Below are 18567 nucleotides of genomic sequence, written 5' to 3'. Positions count from 1 at the left end.
GCAAGCCTCTTTTGTAGGTAAATCTTGCATCTACATGGAGTTCCAAAAACTATTGTTTCGGACTGCGACATCAAGGTCCTAAGCTAATTTTGGAAGCCCCTTTTCTCCAAGCTCGGAATCAAATCTCTTGTTCTCTTCGGCATACCATCCACAAACCGACGGCCAAACGGAGGTCACAAACTAGACGCTGCCTACTCTCCTACTCATGTTGATCAAGAAGAACATCAAGGAGTGGGAAGAATGCTTGCCCATCGCAGAGAACGCCTACAACCACGCAAGACATTCGACTGCCTGCAAGTCCCCCTTAAAGGTCATCTATGGCTTCAAGCCGTTGTCCCCATTGGATATTCTTCCGCCACCTCTACAAGACAACATCAACCTGGATGCGAGTGCACGAGTGAGCTATCTTAAGAGGGTGCGTGAAGATACAAGGCACACCATTAAGCGCCAAGTACAATGCCTTGCGACAAAGATCAACATCAACAAGAACCACATGATATTTAACACCGGAGATCTTGTGTGGCTACACCTTTGCAAGGACCGCTTCCCCAACGAACGCAAGTCTAGACTTCTCCGTTGAGCCGACGGAACCTTCAAGGTGATCAAGTGCTAGAACAACAATGGATACAAGATCAACATACCGCGGGACAAGTACAATGTGAGCGATGTCTTCAACGTCAAGGATCTCTCCCTACCATGGCGATGAGGTTTTCGGTCTGAGGTCGGATTATCAGCATTCTGGGAACCAGGGTACCCAGACTTGCCTCCCTGCAGCCCATGGCGTGGCCCCGTCGACAGCCTGGTACAACCCATCTTTAGCACCTTTAAGACATGACCCTCGCGAGGCAGATGACATCAAGACCTCTAGAGGGAGCGGCCTCCCCAGGCTGGCTCCCGAGGAATAGAGATTCCTATGCAAGCGCTCACCTCATGAGGCTAAGGTGATGCCAGCCAGGATGACCAAGGCCAGGCGGGCGCCAGCGGGCGCAGAGTAGCAGGTTTCCTCTTTGGTGCTAAGGAGGCAAGCGCAGGCGTGGGGTCCCAAGGAATCAGCCAAAGGTTTCCATTCCCGTGCAACGAGACCAAGATCACCAGGACAATAGGACGGATGTCATTGCGGAGCCCACTGTGGCGTCATGACCAGAAGCTTTGCAGGTGAAGACCACCTTTTGTCAGGATAGGATGTACTACTTGTCCCCCTTAAAAATTGGCGACTGTGGGATACCTTTGTAACACCCTCGATGCGACTATATCTCCCACGTGTCGAGGCACGACTTAGAGGCATAATCGCATTGAAGGCATATGTCGCAAGTCAGGAAATCTTCACAACATCCCATGTAATATAGATAATAAAAGGGGAGATAACATAGTTGGCTTACACTCGCCACGTCAATTAAGTACATAAATAACATTACATCAACCAAACACTCATGGCCCGACTACGGCGCCAAAATAAAAGATAACCCAACAAGCGACACGGTCCCGATCACCCCCAACAGGGCACCACTACTGATCATCAGGAAAAGAAACATAGTATCGTTGAGAGTCTTCGTCGAACTCCCACTTGAGCTCGAGCACGTCACCTAGAGCGGAATCATCAGGCCCTGCATCTGGTGTAATAGTAATCTGTGAGCCACAGGGACTCAGCAATCTCGCACCCTCGCGATCAAGACTATTTAAGCATAATAAGTTAGGCAAGGTAAATATAAGTGGAGCTGCAGCAAGCGACTAGCATATATGGTGGCTAACCTATTTGCAAAAGAGGGCGAGAAGAGGAGGCAAAGCGCGAGTGAGAAACTAGAGAGCAACCTGCGCAAGCATTACTCCAACACCTTGTCCACTTCCCGGACTCCGCCGAGAAGAGGCCATCACGGTAACACACTCAGTTGATTCATTTTAATTAAGTTAAGGTTCAAGTTATCTACAACCGGACATTAACAAATTCCCATCTGCCCATAACCGCGGGCACAACTTTCGAAAGTTCAAATCCCTGCAGGGGAGTCCCGACTTAGCCCATGACAAGCTGTCACGGTCAATGAAGGAATAGACCTCCTCCCGAGACGTTTCGATCAGACTCGGTATCTCGGTTCTTCAAGACACTTCAACAGGTTAAAACAAGACCAGCAACACCACGCGAATGTGACGACAAATCCCGATAGGAGCTGCACATATCTCTTTCTCAAGGCACACTCAGATTGTCTTAGGTACGAGTAGGCCAGCCCAGAGTTGGCCCTGGTGGCCACCGGCAGCTGACAGGTGGACCAACACTCAGAGGAGCACTGGCCCGGGGGGGTTTAAAATAAGATGACCCTCAGGCTCCGGAAACCCAAGGGAAAAAGAGGCTAGGTGGCAAATGGTAAAACCAAGGTTGGGCATTGCTGGAAATGCTTTAATCAAGGCGAACTATCAAGGGCTTCCCATTATAACTCAACCGTGTAAGGAACGCAAAATCAGGGAACATAACACCGATATGACGGAAACTAGGGCGGCAAGAGTGGAACAAAACACTAGGCGAGAGGCCGAGCCTTCCACCCTTTACCAAGTATATAGATGCATTAAGATAACGTGGCAATATAATGATATCCCAACAAGTAAATAAATGTTCGAACAAGGAACGGTCTCCAATCTTCACCTGCACTTGCAACGCTATAAGAGGGGCTCAGCAAAGCGGTAACATAGCCAATCAACGGTTTTCTAGGACATGGTGGGTTAGAGGTTTGACATGGCCATTTGGGAGGCTTGAAAGCAAGTGGTAGGCATCGTAGCATTTGCATAGCAAAAGAGCGAGCATCTAGCATAGCAAAGATAGTAGTGATTTCGAGGGTATGATCATCTTGCCTGCAAAGTTGTCAGAGTTGACTGGATCCTCGAAAGCAAACTCAATGGGCTCCTCGTTAGTGAACTCGTCTCCCGGCTCTACCCAAACAAGACAAACAAGCAAATGGAACACAATCAACCACATGCAAAGCTCAAACAATATGATGCAAAGATGGTATGCTATGCGGGATGCGATGCGGGATGCATATGCAAGATTTGACAAGGGATGCATGAACCTGGCCTCAACTTGGTAATCCAAGTGTGCCACTGGAAGGATGAGATGAAATTGCTTGAAAACGATATAAAGAACGCCGGAATCGGAGTTACGGTTTGGAAATGGCAAGCGATTCAAATATGACCACGTCCTGCGATTTACAGCAAGTAGCCATCTAAATACAACAAGATGAACATACTACAGCACTCGAACATGGCATAAAAATACATGGAAGGGATGCATTCATGATTCTTAACAAAAGTCTAGCACTGAGCTATGGCCCATTCATCCATTAACCGGTTCAAACAAGCATGGAAAAAATGCATATGGTAAACAGATCTCAGACTTAGTGAAATTAACACTTGTCTGGAATTTCAGATCAGATAGCACTCTTCGGAGAAACAAAACTATATGCTACGGGACCTCAACATGGCAAAGTAAAGCATGGAATGGAGATACTCAAAGAGCTTAACAAAAGTCCCTTAGTGACCTTGAGCCAAAAGGGATCAGAAAATACAATTGCAAGCATGTGAACATGGCAAAAACATAATCAGATCACAGACTTAGTGAAAACTAGAGCATGCTGAAACAGGTATCAAGTAGGCATGTTTACGAGCTCGATGCACTCACTACAGAGCAAGTCATGACAAGCTAAGCATACACTCATCAAGAATACACAAAATGCAAGCTAGACATGGCAAGAACAATATCATAGCATGCACGGATCAACTACAACATCCTCGGCAAAATTGCTAACAAGTAGACAATCTGCCCAGATTCACGAAGTAGCAAAAGTAGAGCTCGATTGACTCAAGCTAGGTTGCTCCATAATTGCAAACAAAGACATGGATGGATATAGCACTACAAGATTAACAAAACATCCTTACTGATCATCCTCAAAAGAGGCACGGATCACTAGGAAACAATATGAACATATGGCCATATGAGATAAACAGCTCAAGGACTTAGTGGAAATGTTAAGTCCCTGAAATCAGCATTACAAAGTGCCTCACTTTGCAAGCTTGTGCTAGTCACCACACACATCACAAAAATACATGGGTTGCACCTATGGAAAGATGGCAAAACCCTTAACAAAACATATGTAGAGCTCATGAGCATATCATGCACACAATAATCATGGCAAAAATGACAAATATCTAAATGGAGCAGCAGATCTGACAAATATCTCAAGTAGCACTCTTCTAACAGCATTTTGGGCATCAAGATGAACTCAAATGAAAATGATGCAATGGAATGAAATGATGTACTCTTTGAGGCGAACATTTTGATATGCTATATGCCCAAAACGGAGCTACGGATGCAAAGTTACGATGCGATGAACATGGCAATATGAACTAGGGTTTCGGGCAAAAAGTCAACCCTCGAGATATTTTGATCCAGATCCGCACGGACTTCGAGGTGCTCGCCGGAAACACTGTTCGCCGGAGTTGGGGTCGCCGGGGAAGGAGAATAAGGCCGGCAAGGGGCGCCGTGGTGGTGGTCCGGCGACGCGGGCGGCGCGGGACGCCGGAGTTGCTGGCGGCGGCGGTGGTGGCCGGTGCCGGAGATGGCGGACGGCGTCGGAGCGGAGGCTCGCCAGCGCGGGAAAGCGCGGCATCGGGCGCGGCACGGGAAGAGGCGGGCGGCGGCGCTCGGTGGCTGCGGGCGCGGGAGGAGCCGGGCGGCGGGGCGAGGCGGCTGGGCCGCAGGGGCCCCGCACGGGCTTCGCGGGCCGGCGGCGGCCACGTGTCGAGCAGTGGTTGGCGGCGGCGATTTCATCCGGTGCGGCCCGGACGTGTCCGGTGCGCCGGATGGAGCGGGGGTAGGGTTAGGAAGGGGAGATCCGCGAATTGGAAATGGCGGGTCTATTTATAGAGGTAGAGGGAGCTAGGAGTGTCCAAATGAGGTGCGGTTTTTGGCCACGCGATCGTGATCGAATGTTCTAGATGATGGAGAGGGTTTTGGTGGGTTTTGGGCGAAATTGGAAGGGTGTTGGGCTGTAACACACACGAGGCCTTTTCGGTCCCTCGGTTAACCATTGGAGCATCAAACAAAGTTCAAATGGTACGGAACTTGACAGGAGGTCTACCGGTAGTAAACCAAGGCCGCTTGGCAAGTCTTGGTCCAATCCGGAAATGTTTAATCCCCACACACGAAAGAAAGGTAGAAATGACCACCGGAGGAGAACGAAGCGCCGGAATGCAAAACGGACAACGGGGAAAATGCTCGAATGCATGAGATGAACACGTATGCAAATGTAATGCACATGATGACATGATATGAGATGCATGACAACGACAACAACACACGGAGACAAAAACCCGAACCCGAGAAAAATAAAATAACTTAAGGCCGGAAACAGCAAGAGTTGGAATACATATTGGGAAAGTCATATCCGGGTTGTTACAACACTCCACCACTACGAAAGGATCTCGTCCCGAGATCTAGGACTGGAAGAACGCCGGGTACTCAGAACGGAGGTGATCCTCGCATTCCCAGGTTGCTTCACGGTCGGAATGGTGTGACCACTTGACTTTGAGGAATTTGATTGACGTGTTGCGAGTCTTGCGTTCAGTCTCTTCGAGAATAGCAACGGGGTGCTCACGATAAGAGAGATCTTCTTGGAGCTCAATGTCCTCAAAGTTGACGGTGCGGTCAGGAGTCTTGAAGGACTCTCGGAGCTGAGAGACATGGAACACGGCATGAACATTTGCAAAGTTTGAAGGAAGCTTGAGTTGATAAGCGAGATCGCCTCTCTTGCTGACAATCTTGAAAGATCGCCTCTCTTGCTGACAATCTTGAAAGGTCCCACGTATCTTGAAAGGTCCAACTCATGAAAAGCTTTCCTGTGATTATATTCAAAGGAAGCAAGATCTTAAGAAATTGAGAGCGGCTCATGAAGATCTTCAAAAGGAAAACGAGTCACTTCGCGCCGAACAGATCAGTTCCTCTCAGGAAGGATTTGAACCACCATGTCTTAAATGCATTGAGCGTGATAATGCTACTTCTGTTGCTGAATGTTCTACTGCTGCTACTGTTGCAATATCTTCAACTGTTGATGTGGTAACTAACCCCTCTGCTGAGGATACCACTGCTATTGCTGATGAGAATGCTAGGTTGAAGACATTGCTTGAAACAGGGATGTACAAAAGTCTTAAAGGATATCAGACACTATGTGATGTCCTCAAAAGGCAGATTCTGAATCGAAACCCGAGGAAAGAGGGTGTTGGGTTTGTAAGGAAAATGAATGCTGATGGCTCTTACTGGAAACCTGAGCAGTACCCCAAAACCACCTGGGTTGCTGCAAAGGAACCTTCAGCAGATCCATCCAATCTATCTGGCTTCACTTGTGCTAACCCCATTGTCATTGATGAATCCTTTGATGCAAACTATAAGCTGTTTAAGAATCAGAATGGTGAGGTGTTTGCCAGGTATATTGGTACTAACTGCAGGAATGGGCCGCCTATGAAGAAGATCTGGGTGCCGAAAAAGTGTTTGGAAAATCTTCCTGTGAATGTCATCATGACACCACAGGTGAAGAAGACAAACCCCAGACCACAGGCTTCATACAGATAGAGGACTCACCTGAGTCGCACTAACGCAAATGTTTTGCAGGGAAATCGTACTCAGGCCTATGAATATGAGCGCGGTTCATCGAACCGCCATGTTCATAAGACCAAGAACTATTCTGCTTATTCTTATGAGTACTATTGTCCGCCTGCAAGACTTTTTGCTAGGGCTCCAAAGCCAAAGTTCTCAGACGCTGCACTTAGACTTATCGCTTCTAAGCCACCCTTGAAGATGTGGGTGGCTAAGAAAGCTTAACTCTCTTTTGCAGGGAAAGGTCTCCAGCAGAAAACCAAAATCGTCTGACGCTATTGCTAGGGACCTTAAACATCTTGTAGGGTGCAAGATCAAATGCCCGAATGGTCTTACTATGTACTTCGTTCCTGAATCGCTTGCTACTCTCCCTATCAGTCCTAATCTGGATCTAAGCTTTCATAACCCACTGGTTCGTCAAATGTTTTTGCTTCACAATTCTCTTCGTGAAGCCTATCCCCCTAACTGCACTATAGGGTACGACACTAGTGTCTTCAAAATGGATTATTGATAGTGGGTGTACCAACCACATGACTGGCAAAAGAAGCCTTCTTATGGACTCAACCTTAAGTCCATCCGACAAGAGTCACATCACATTTGCTGACACTAGTAAAAGTAAGGTATTGGGTCTAGGTAGAGTTGCAATCTCAAAGGATCAACACATGGATAAAGTCATGCTTGTTGAATCCCTTGGCTTCAACTTAATGTCTGTCTCAATGCTTTGCGATTTGAACATGATCGTAATATTTGGAAAATATCGTTACCTTGTTCTAATGGAATCTGACAAGTCTCTAGTGTTTGAAGGGTATCGGAAAGATGATTTGAACGTGGTAGATTTCTCAGCAGGACCACAGCTTGCCGTATGTCTTCTAGCAAAAGCCTCAGAATGTTGGCTCTGGCATCGGAGGCTTGGGCATGCTGGCATGAGGAACCTCCACACCCTTGCAAAGAAGAAGCATGTCATAGGCATCGAGGGCGTCAAGTTCAAGAAAGATCACTTATGCGGTGCCTGTGAAGCAGGAAAGATGACGAGGGCCAAACATCCCTCGAAGACAATTATGACTACTACTCGACCCTTCGAACTGCTCCACATGGATCTTTTCGGTCCCACTCATTACTCAACTCTTACTACTACTGCTTGTCTCTATGGCTTTGTCATTGTTGATGATTATTCTAGATATACTTGGGTGCACATAATCCTCTACAAGACTGAAGTGCAGGATGTCTTCAGACGCTTCGCCAATCGAGCAATGAACAACTATGGTGCCAAGATAAAGCACATCAGAAGTGACAATGGCACTGAATTCAAGAACACTGGCCTTGATACATATCTTGATACCTTTGGCATCACACATGAATTCTTAGCCCCGTACACGCCACAGCAGAATGGCGTCATCGAACGCAAGAATAGAACACTCATTGAGATGGCCCGAACGATTCTTGATGAATACAAGACTCCAAGAAAATTCTGGCCTGAAGCCATTGATATTGCATGCCATACAATCACTCGTGTTTATCTTCACAAGCTTCTGAACAAGACATCTTATGAGCTCCTTACTGGCAAGAAGCCAAATGTCAATTACTTCAAAGTATTTGCCGCCAGGTGCTGGATCAAGGACCCACATCACACTTCAAAATTTGCACCAAAAGCACATGAGGGTTTTATGGTTGGATATGCAAAGGATTCGCACTCCTACAGAGTCTTCAATCTCTTTCATTATAAAGTGGTTGAAACAGTGGATGTGCGATTTGATGAGACTAACGGTTCACAAAGAGAACACCTGCCAAATGTGCTAGATGAAGTTCCATCCAGCGAAACAATCAAGCTAATGGGAACTGGAGAAATCATACGTTCTGAAGCTCAACCTGAAGAGGAACTTATCATCTCCACACCTGATCAACCTGAAGACAATGTTCAGCCTAAAGACAATCCCTCTAACAACGACAATGATCAGCAAGAGCAAAATCTTCGTCCTGTACATCTTCGTGTTGCCAATGAAGTGCAGATTGAGAGAATAATTGATAGCATCAATGCACCCGGTCTGCTCACTCGTTCAAGGGCAACTCAGATAGCAAATTTCTGTGGGCACTTCGCATTCGTCTCAATAACAGAACCCAAGAAAGTTGAAGAAGCCTTCATGGAACCTGAATGGATTCAAGCTATGCAAGAAGAGCTTCAACCGTTTGAGATGAATAATGTATGGGAACTGGTTAAGCGTCCTGATCCTTCGAAGCACAACATAATAGGCACCAAATGGATATACCGCAACAAGCAAGATGAGCATGGTCAAGTTGTCAGAAACAAAGCTCGTCTCGTTGCTCAAGGATATACTCAAGTGGAAGGCATTGACTTCGATGAAACATTTGCTCCTGTGGCTAGACTTGAAGCCATACGCATACTGTTGACCTATGCAAATCATCTTAACATTCTTCTATATCAAATGGATGTGAAGAGCGCCTTTCTCAATGACAAGATTGAAGAAGAAGTGTATGTTGCACAACCGCCTGGCTTTGAAGATCCAAAACATCCTGACATGGTATACAAGCTCAACAAGGCACTGTATGCCCTCAAACAAGCCCCTCGGGCCTGGTATGACACACTCAAATACTTCCTGAAGAGAAAAGGCTTCATAACTGGTTCCCTCGACCCCACTCTCTTCACGAAGACATATGATGGTGAACTGTTTGTGTGCCAAATATATGTGGATGACATTATCTTCGGCTACACCAATCAGAAGTACAGTGAAGAGTTTGGATATATGATGTAAGAGCAATATCAGATGTCCATGATGGGAGAGCTGAAGTTCTTCCTCGATCTTCAAATACTACAGCCACACAACGGCATCTTCATATCTCAAGAGAAGTATCTCAAAGATTGCCTGAAGAAGTTCGGTATGCAAGACTGCAAAGGCTTCACGACGCCAATGCCAGCCAAGCATCATCTGGGTCCTGACGACAATGGTAAAGAGTTTGATCAAAAGGTATACCGCTCCATGATTGGTTCTTTGCTTTATCTATGTGCATCTAGGACAGATATTATGCTTAGTGTTTGCATGTGTGCTCGATTTCAAGCGGCACCAAAGGAGTCGCATCACTTAGCTGTGAAGCGAATTCTTCGATATTTGGCTCACACCCAAACTTTAGGATTATGGTATCCAAAGGGCTCAGAGTTTTATCTGGTTGGATTCTCGGATGCTGATTATGCTGGTGACAAAGTGGATCGCAAGTCTACATCAGGCAGATGTCATTTTTCTAGGACGATCACTTGTATGTTGGTCTTCAAAGAAGCAGAACTGTGTATCTCTCTCCACTGCCGAATCTGAATACATTGCTGCTGGATCTTGCTGCGCTCAGCTTCTGTGGATGAAGCAAACACTCAAGGACTATGGCATTCATCTGAAGCAAGTGCCACTCTACTGCGACAACGAAAGCGCCATCAAGATTGCCAACAACCCAGTTCAGCACTCGAAGACAAAGCACATTGAAATTCGTCATCACTTTCTCAGAGATCATGTTGTGAAGGAAGATATTGATATCATACACGTCAACACTGAAGAGCAATTGGCAGATATCTTCACCAAGCCCTTCGATGAGAAGAGATTTTGCAAGTTACGATGTGAGCTAAATATCTTGGAATCCTCAAATGTCCTGTGATCAGGCACACATCCAAACACTTATGCATATTGATGACTTAGATGTGCAATGCATGAAGTAAAGTATATATTCAATCAATGAAGACATACCTTCTAAGTGTGAATACATTAATGTGGAATTTGACTTTGGAGCGCCACGATAATTGTGCGCCGTGTCTGGGTCTAATACTTCCTATACGGTGGGTAACGCCACCACCAATTTTTCTGTTTGAAGTGTTTCACTCATGGCGTTATATTTGCTATGTCTTCACATTCGGTTTGGCTTCAATCTCAACATGTCTTCATGATTATCTTCACTATGTTGATTATATATATATACTAGTGTTCTATCCTCTACAACATTCACTTATAGCTATGTCTTCTTGTTGAATCTTTTGAACTAAGTGAATGTGATCGGACCCTAACCTCTCTATACTTTATATCTCAAACTCTATCTCTCCAAATCATATGCATTCTATTGAAACTGTCGAATGTCTTCTCTACGTCCTTGTCAGCAGAAGATACAGAGACAAACATTAAGTCCGTTTTCAATGCTCATTCCTTCACCTGAAACCCGGAGAAGTGGGAACGACCACCCGACAATCCAGGCGTGCGTGGGATGTGGAACAACCCCCGATATGCTGTATGATGGCCACGTGTTCCTCAAATATGAATCGCCAGGGGCACCTGTGTAATAACACAGAGCCGCCCCTGTCCCTATAAATACACGCCTCACCACAGTCATTATCTCTTCTTCCACTCTCACATGAACCCTAGCGCCACCGCTAGCCCTCGACGACGCCGGCGACGAAGTGCTTCGCTGCCGCAACCTCTCCGATGCCGTCTTCACGCCGACCACGGACATCGTCCTCTCCGCCGTCGCCGTAGGTGTCCTCCGTCGCCAAGTTAGGGCACGGAAGATCGAACTGCTCGGCCTCCTCTTCCACTCCGTCTAGCAGTTCTTCGTGTGGTAAATAAAACTTCCTTTTTACGGCCCCTTTGATCCTATAGCTTTATCACTTTCTACCACAAGCAGTTTCTATTCACACAAGTTGGATCTCTTTAATACTGCATCTCATAACATGCCTAGTATATTCACTTATGCTTCACAAAATAGTTAGATTCCTCACTTGTACTGATCCATGGATTCGTACAAATCTGGAACCAACTCCTTATCTAAGAGTGAATGTCTTCACACGATGAGGTCAATGTCTTCTAAACTGATTTATCTTCAAAATCTTCTGAGAATGCATATGACCTCTTCCCCTTCCCTCACACCTTAATGCTGTCACAGGTACATGTCCGTGGGAGGATCCCTTGGTTCTCATAGTCTACATTCATTTGCAGAATTCTTACAGTATCACATAAATTCTCCCGAAGCCAGTTCCTGTCTGTCCAGCAAGCGAAAGCCTTTGAAGCCTTTGAACATATTGAAGCCCTTCAGTTTAAAGTTCATGGATTCAGAGAAATCAGCAAGGAAGGGTGGCAGAAAGCGTCGTGGAGAAACATCAAGAGATCTGCCCGATGACCTCTCAGAGCTGTACAAGACAGATCCTGAAGAGGATTACAATCAGCGCAAGACACGAATCCAATGGATTCGCCGCTATTGGGCAGAATAGTGGTTCAAGTACAGATTTGTGACAAAGGAATATGCTGAAAAGAATGCCCTCAAGCGACCATGGGGAGACATCCTCTACAAAATCTTCAACCCAGGACCAGAGATGAAGCCATTCCACAAGGCTTCTATCCCTGCATGGTCCGTGGGCCACAGCCTGCAGATGCACACTCATCGTCACTACTATGGTGTCGTGACGACATTCTGTTCAAGCGCAACTTCCAGTTTGCCCAGAACTCAGCAAAGCAGAACAAGAAGACATTGGGACTAGACTTCAACCCTGGTCTTTCTGCTCCAAGGGCTGACGGCACACGAGATGCAGAACCCAATGTCATCGGTCCTTTCTACAACCTTGAAGGTCTCATCGCCCATGTCTTGGTTCAAGGGACGGCCGTGAATGAGCCTGCAGATGATGCTGAATTAGATGAAGCGCCTGCAGCGCCGAAGCCAAAGAAGCAGCCTAAAGCTTCAAAGCCTACCTCTGCTCTAAAAATCTCACGGGCGAAGCCAATGGCAACTGCACCTCCTGAAGACAGTGTGCAGTCTGAAGATTTGTCACGCATCTCCAAGCCCCAGAAGGTCAAGATGCCTTTGCCACACACCAGCCAAGAACTGACAGCTACTACTGTTCTGTGTAATGATGCCATTGATCTGTCCAGTGATGAAGATCTTGCAAATGATGCTCTTAAGCAACTGATCAAGAGCAAAGAAGAAACAGAAATATTCAATAATCTGCCTCTCTTTGACATGGCAATCATGCACAACTTCATTGATGAATTGTTTGACACGCCCAACATCAGCTTCGACGATCTGCAACTTCCCATTGGCCTTAGTGTCGCCTTCCATGGCGCCATTGCTTCAGAGTTAGCTATCACCCAGTGCATTGTTGAACTGAAGCAGAAGATTGACTTTGAGAAATCTCAGTTCAAGAAGTATATGGCCAAGCTCAGCGTGCAAGAGGTGAAGAACTTCAAGATTATGCTGCACGAGCTCAAGGAAGCCTTTCTCAAGAAACATGCAGAAGCTCAGGGTTCTCATGAGCGCATGAAGGTCCTGGCTGATAGGTGTGTGCAAGCCTACAATGAGGCTGAGAAGTGCAAGGCCCTTGGGCGTCATGGCATCGACCCCAGGATGGCTGCAAAGAAGAAGAAGACGCCCGCTACGGCTGAACCCGACGCACCAAGGCAGGAAGAAGTTCCCATTGTCTTCCCAACTAGCATGACTGGCTCGAAGCCAAAAGCCAGGTCTACTGCTTCAGAACTGAAGGAGACGAGGACTGCTGAGGCTGAAGCAAGGAAGAGGAAACATCCTGAAGCCTCTGCTACTGCCCCCTCCATGAAGAAGCGAAAGACCAAGAAGGAACAGGCTGCTCCCACAGAGCCCTTGACTGTTTAACCCATCTCCATGGTTCACCCTGACGCTGAACCACAAGAACGTCAACTGACTGTCCATGAGCCTGCTTTCATAGAGGCTCAAGAGGCTGAAGACTTTCCAGCAGCTGATCCCATCGTTGCTGAAGACATTGGTCACCATGACCATGTTGAAGATGATGCAGTCCTTCCTCAGCTCGAGCACCAACAGGTATCATCGCCTGTGCTAACGCATAGCCTCATCAGCATTGGCCGTCCTCTGACGCCAATTGCTCAGGATGCTTCATGGGCTGATCGCCCACAAGAGGAAGAAGACTTTGAGGCCCAGCCAACACCAACTCCACAAGCGTCGCGAGCGTTGCGTAGGCTTCACAAAGGACCAAGGCCTCCAGTCTCTGCGTCTGAAGCTAAAGCTGCTGAAGACATTCCGGCTGCATCACTTGATGAAGAAGAAGCCCCACAAGCTGCTACTCCCCTGTCTCACCAAGAAGCTGTTCTCGAGGAGAACATGATTGTGATCGACCCTCCAGCTCGTCTAGTGGAGGTTGAGAATCTCGAGGCTTCCACCACTAACACCAATGAAGCCAATGACACTGTCATGGCTGAAGCTAATGTGGAGCCTTCACCAACCCAAGCACCAGAAGTCAGCAAAGCCACTGATCCCACTGCTTCTGTTCCTGCGCCTGCTGCTGGTCCTCAGTTCGACTATCATGTTGAGCACAGGCCTCAGGTTCAGAAGCCAATCCCAAGATTGCCCAGGTTTCCAGGTCCTGCATCAGCACCTGGATCCTTCAATATCAATGGCTTCAAAGCAGACAACACTTTCTTCAATAGCTCCAGGAACCCCTACTCAAGGGAAAGAATATCATCTGATCGGTTCTGGAGCTATTCGCAGCGAAGCTATTACTCCTGCATTCTATACAATCAAGGTGGCATCTTCCCACATAAGCATCTTGACATTCAAGCAATAGCTGGTCTGCCCTGTCTGGAAGAAGCTCTGGATTGCTTCAAAGAGGTTGGATTGCTGCCGTTCGTCACCGACCAAGAGCATTGGAATGAAGAGTTGCTGCTCCAATTCTATGCCACACTTCACATCCGTGGGTACAACAGAGATCCGAAGACTTGGGTCCTGGAGTAGATGACAGGAAATGTTCATCACGAAGCCAAAGCCTTTGACATCATTGAGCTCACTGGTCTGCCCACTCCTGGCGATCTCTACGAACATGGCTGTCAGCTTCACAGTGAAGCTGTGGAGAGCATATTTCTGAAGCCTGAACCTAACATGAGTCAGATGCTCAGTATGATGAAGCCATTGCCCCAAGACGTTGCATATCCCACGGAGTTCTTTGTTGAAGACCTTGAGTATCTGCCAAGGACTATCTATCACATCATACGGCGAACTCTCTGGCCCATCAAAGGACATTCTCCACATGCCAAGCTGGAAGGTGCAATGAAGACTTTGGTCTTCTATATTCTTCATGGCAAATGCTTCAATGCATAGGACTTCTTCATCCGCCAACTTGCTGCATCATGCTCTGATCTTTTTGGCTTGAAGTTCTACGCTCCATGGATAATGCGGCTGATCAAACTCCACTCCGCCATCTCATCTCAGCCATCTGCTCGCAATCATCGGATCTTTTTGCCTGATGTGGATATGTTTGTTGAAGCAATTTATCCTGAGCCTGCCAAGGAACCTCTAAGTCTTCAAAATGCGGAGCATCAAAGTTTTTCTCAGAACATTGAAGGAGTTGAAGAAGTCACTCGTGTGTATCCTTTGGCTGGAACTACACGTGCACCGCATCCTGCTCTCACTGAAGCCACTGATAGCACCATTACCCAACGACCCAAGAAGCGCACTCGTGTTCTCAATGACCGAGAGCTTCTTGTGGCTCTTCATCAGAAACAGGATAGGCATCATGACTGGCTGAAGCGTCAAATGCAAAGCCTCTTGGTGGATGTTAATCGCATTCGCAATCTTGCCACCAAGAATGCCTTTGTTGCACACGAAACCTCTCGACGCACCTGGAAAGGGCTGACGCTAATGTGCTCTGAAGATGATCTTCAAGAGGATGGCTTCTCTGAACGCTTTAAGTTTGACTCCACACCTCCGCGAAGGGCAGTGCTGCGACGAACTCCATCTCTTGAAGACTCTGAGTTCTCTTCCTCTGCTGCAACTGTGAATGCTAGAGTGATCGAGGATGCAGACGATTTTACTTCACCGCCACCTCCTTAAGCACGCTTCGACACTTCTCCAAGTTCTTCTGCACCGCCGAACACCACTGACGACCCTGCTGCTTCACCTACTCTTCATGGGAACGAGTAGATGCTCTATGTCTTCAAACCTATTTGGTCCTTACTGACAAAAGGGGGAGAAGCATATGAGTTTGATAGTCTTCAAGCGGGTCCATATGGGCGGGTGCTTTATATTTTGCTTCGTGCTTACAACTCTCGTTTTGATACATTTGGTTCTTTGAGTTGTGACACTTAAACTCGATGGTCGTCTGCTACTTATTTGCCACCTTGTGATGCGATGATAAATTCCGCATGTGCGATGATAAATTCCGCACTTAGATCATTTTGCAGACGTCCATTTTCCATTATGCATGTCATTATCTTCACATACCTTCACATGCATAGTGGATTGTCATCATAAGTTGAAGAGGATCTCCACAAGCACAACCTGCCACGTGCATTTGCATTCTAAAAGCAAATTACTTATATGCACATCTTCAGGGGGAGCCCGTGCAACTTATGAAGACAATTCCTTATCCTTTACAATTTCACATATTATATTCCCCGTTGAAAACTTCAACTAGTTTGTCATCAATCACCAAAAAGGGGGAGATTGTAAGTGCATCTAGTGCCACGCCTAGTTGGTTTTGGAGTATTGACGACAAACCTAGTTGAGGGTCTAATGTGTTTGTGAGAATAGCAGGATAACACAGGTAGAAGTCCCTCATTGATTCGGTTTTCCTACTAGATATGACCCCTAAAAATGTATGAAGACATTGATGTCAAAGGTGGTATATGAAGATATTCACATTGAAGACTATGACAAGAGAAGACATCGCATGAAGCCTATGGAGCTCGAAGACTTAGATCTTTTGTAGTTCTTTTTCTTCTTTGTTGAGTCATAGGAACCACCGTACTGTTAAGTGGGGTCCAAGAGAACTAGTCAGAATGACTGAAGTGATGCTTAACCAAAACCTATGTCTTCGAGTGAAGACTATGAGAGCAAATCTTGTCCAGAGTCAACAAGTCAACTTTGCTTGTAGCGCAAGTAAAGTTGCCGTGTGAGTTTGAAATCTGACCGTTGGAACACGTGTCAGTTCCTTAGTGACCCAAGGTCATTTCGGACAAATCAGGTCGGGTTGCCTAGTGGCTATAAATAGCCCACCCCCTACAACCATAAACGGTTGGCTGCTCAGAGTTAGAATATGGCTTTTGTCGTTTGAGAGCAACCCGCCTCGAAGCCTTTGCGAGAGAATTCCTTGCGAGGATAAATCCCTAACCACCCAGAGCCAAAGAGAATTAGGTATCACTTAAGTCGTCTTGTCTGTGTGATCTGAAGACTTATTACACTTGAGGACTGTGAATCGTCCAGCCGGTTAGGCGTCGCGTTCTGAGCATCCAAGAGATATTGTGGATCGCCGGTGAACGAAGTCTGTGAAGGTTTGGGAGTCTACCTTGAAGACTTACCAGAGTGATTGGGCGAGGTCCGTGTGACCTTAGCTCAAGGGGAATACGGTGAGGATTGGGTGTCCCGAGCTGCGTGTTCAGGACTGGGTGTCCAAGACTGTGTGTCCTCAGGTTTAAATACCTAGCCGCCCTAACCAGACATACAGTTGTCACAACAACTGGAACTGGTCCAACAAATCATTGTCTTCAACGAGTCACTGGTTTCATTCTTCCCTTCCCTTTACTTACTGTTACTCCTTGTGAAGTCATTGTATGTTTGCACTATCTTTTGTCTTCACTGAGTGACTGCATGTTCTGTTTGGCTTCATAATATCTTCCTACCTGATCCTTACTACATTGCGGCTATTTGTCATTGTGCTCTCACTCCATTGAATACTTAACTATGGATTGCCTAGTGTAGTCTACCTTCCGCTGCATGGTAATAGGTTTATTTCTATCGTTTGTCTTTGAAACTTCCACGTTTTGAAGACTTTCATGGTAACGGGGTGCTCACGATAAGAGAGATCTTCTTGGAGCTCAATGTCCTCGAAGTTGACGGTGCGGTCACGAGTCTTGAAGTACTCTCGGAGCTGAGAGACATGGAACACGTCATGAACATTTGCAAAGTTTGAAGGAAGCTCGAGTTGATAGGCGAGATCGCCTCTCTTGCTGACAATCTTGAAAGGTCCCACGTATCTAGGGGCAAGCTTCCCTTTGATACCGAAGCAACGAGTACCTTTCATAGGAGAGACGCGGAGGTAAACATGATCTCCGATCTTGAAAGCCAAATCACGGTGCTTACTATCATAGTAGCTCTTCTGGCGGGATTGGGCTGCTTTGAGGTTATCTCAAATGACTTTGCACATCTCCTCTGCCTCTGTGATTAAGTCATTTCTGAGAAGCTAACGTTCACCGGTTCCATCCTTCTTCTTCACAAAAAGAACACCACAACCCCACGGAGAAGAACTAGGCCGGATGAGACCCATTCTCTCTTGAATATCGAGTTGCTTCTTCAGCTCCTTCAACTCCTCAGGTCCGAGGTTGTAAGCACGCTTGCACACAGGTTCCGTACCAGGCTCAAGATCAATGACGAATTCAACTGGCCGGTGCGGAGGCATTCCTGGAGGCTCTTCTGGAAAAACGTCTTGATATTCGCAAACGACTGGAATTTGCGAGATAGCATCCAGTTCACCCTTCTCATTGAGAGAAAACAGACGGATGGTATCATCACGAGCGGCAAAGACAATTACATCCTCAAACGAATGAGTCAATTGAATCTGCCTGGCAGCACAATCAAGATGCGCCTTGTGCTTAGAAAGCCAATCCATTCTGAGAATAAGATCAATATCCGAGTCACCAAGAACCATTGGAGAAGCCAGATACTTGTAGTCACCCAAGGTGATAGTAACATCCGGAGCAATGGAGTTAGCATGCATGCGCCTACCGGGAGAGACAACTGCTAATGGACTAGGCAAAATTTGCAAAGCCAAACCATGCTTAGATGAAAACGGTCTCGAGATGAAACAATGCGATGCACCCGTGTCAAAAAGAACTTTTGCAGGAACATCGTTAACAGGAAGGTTACCCATAATGACATCTGATGAGTCTCTGTCTGAGCTGCGTTCATCAAGTTGACCTTGG

Source organism: Triticum dicoccoides, chromosome 3A (assembly GCF_002162155.2).
Source record: "Triticum dicoccoides isolate Atlit2015 ecotype Zavitan chromosome 3A, WEW_v2.0, whole genome shotgun sequence".
Taxonomy (NCBI): Eukaryota; Viridiplantae; Streptophyta; class Magnoliopsida; order Poales; family Poaceae; genus Triticum; species Triticum dicoccoides.
The sequence above is the reverse complement of the archived record's forward strand: the minus strand, read 5'-3'. Positions refer to the sequence as shown.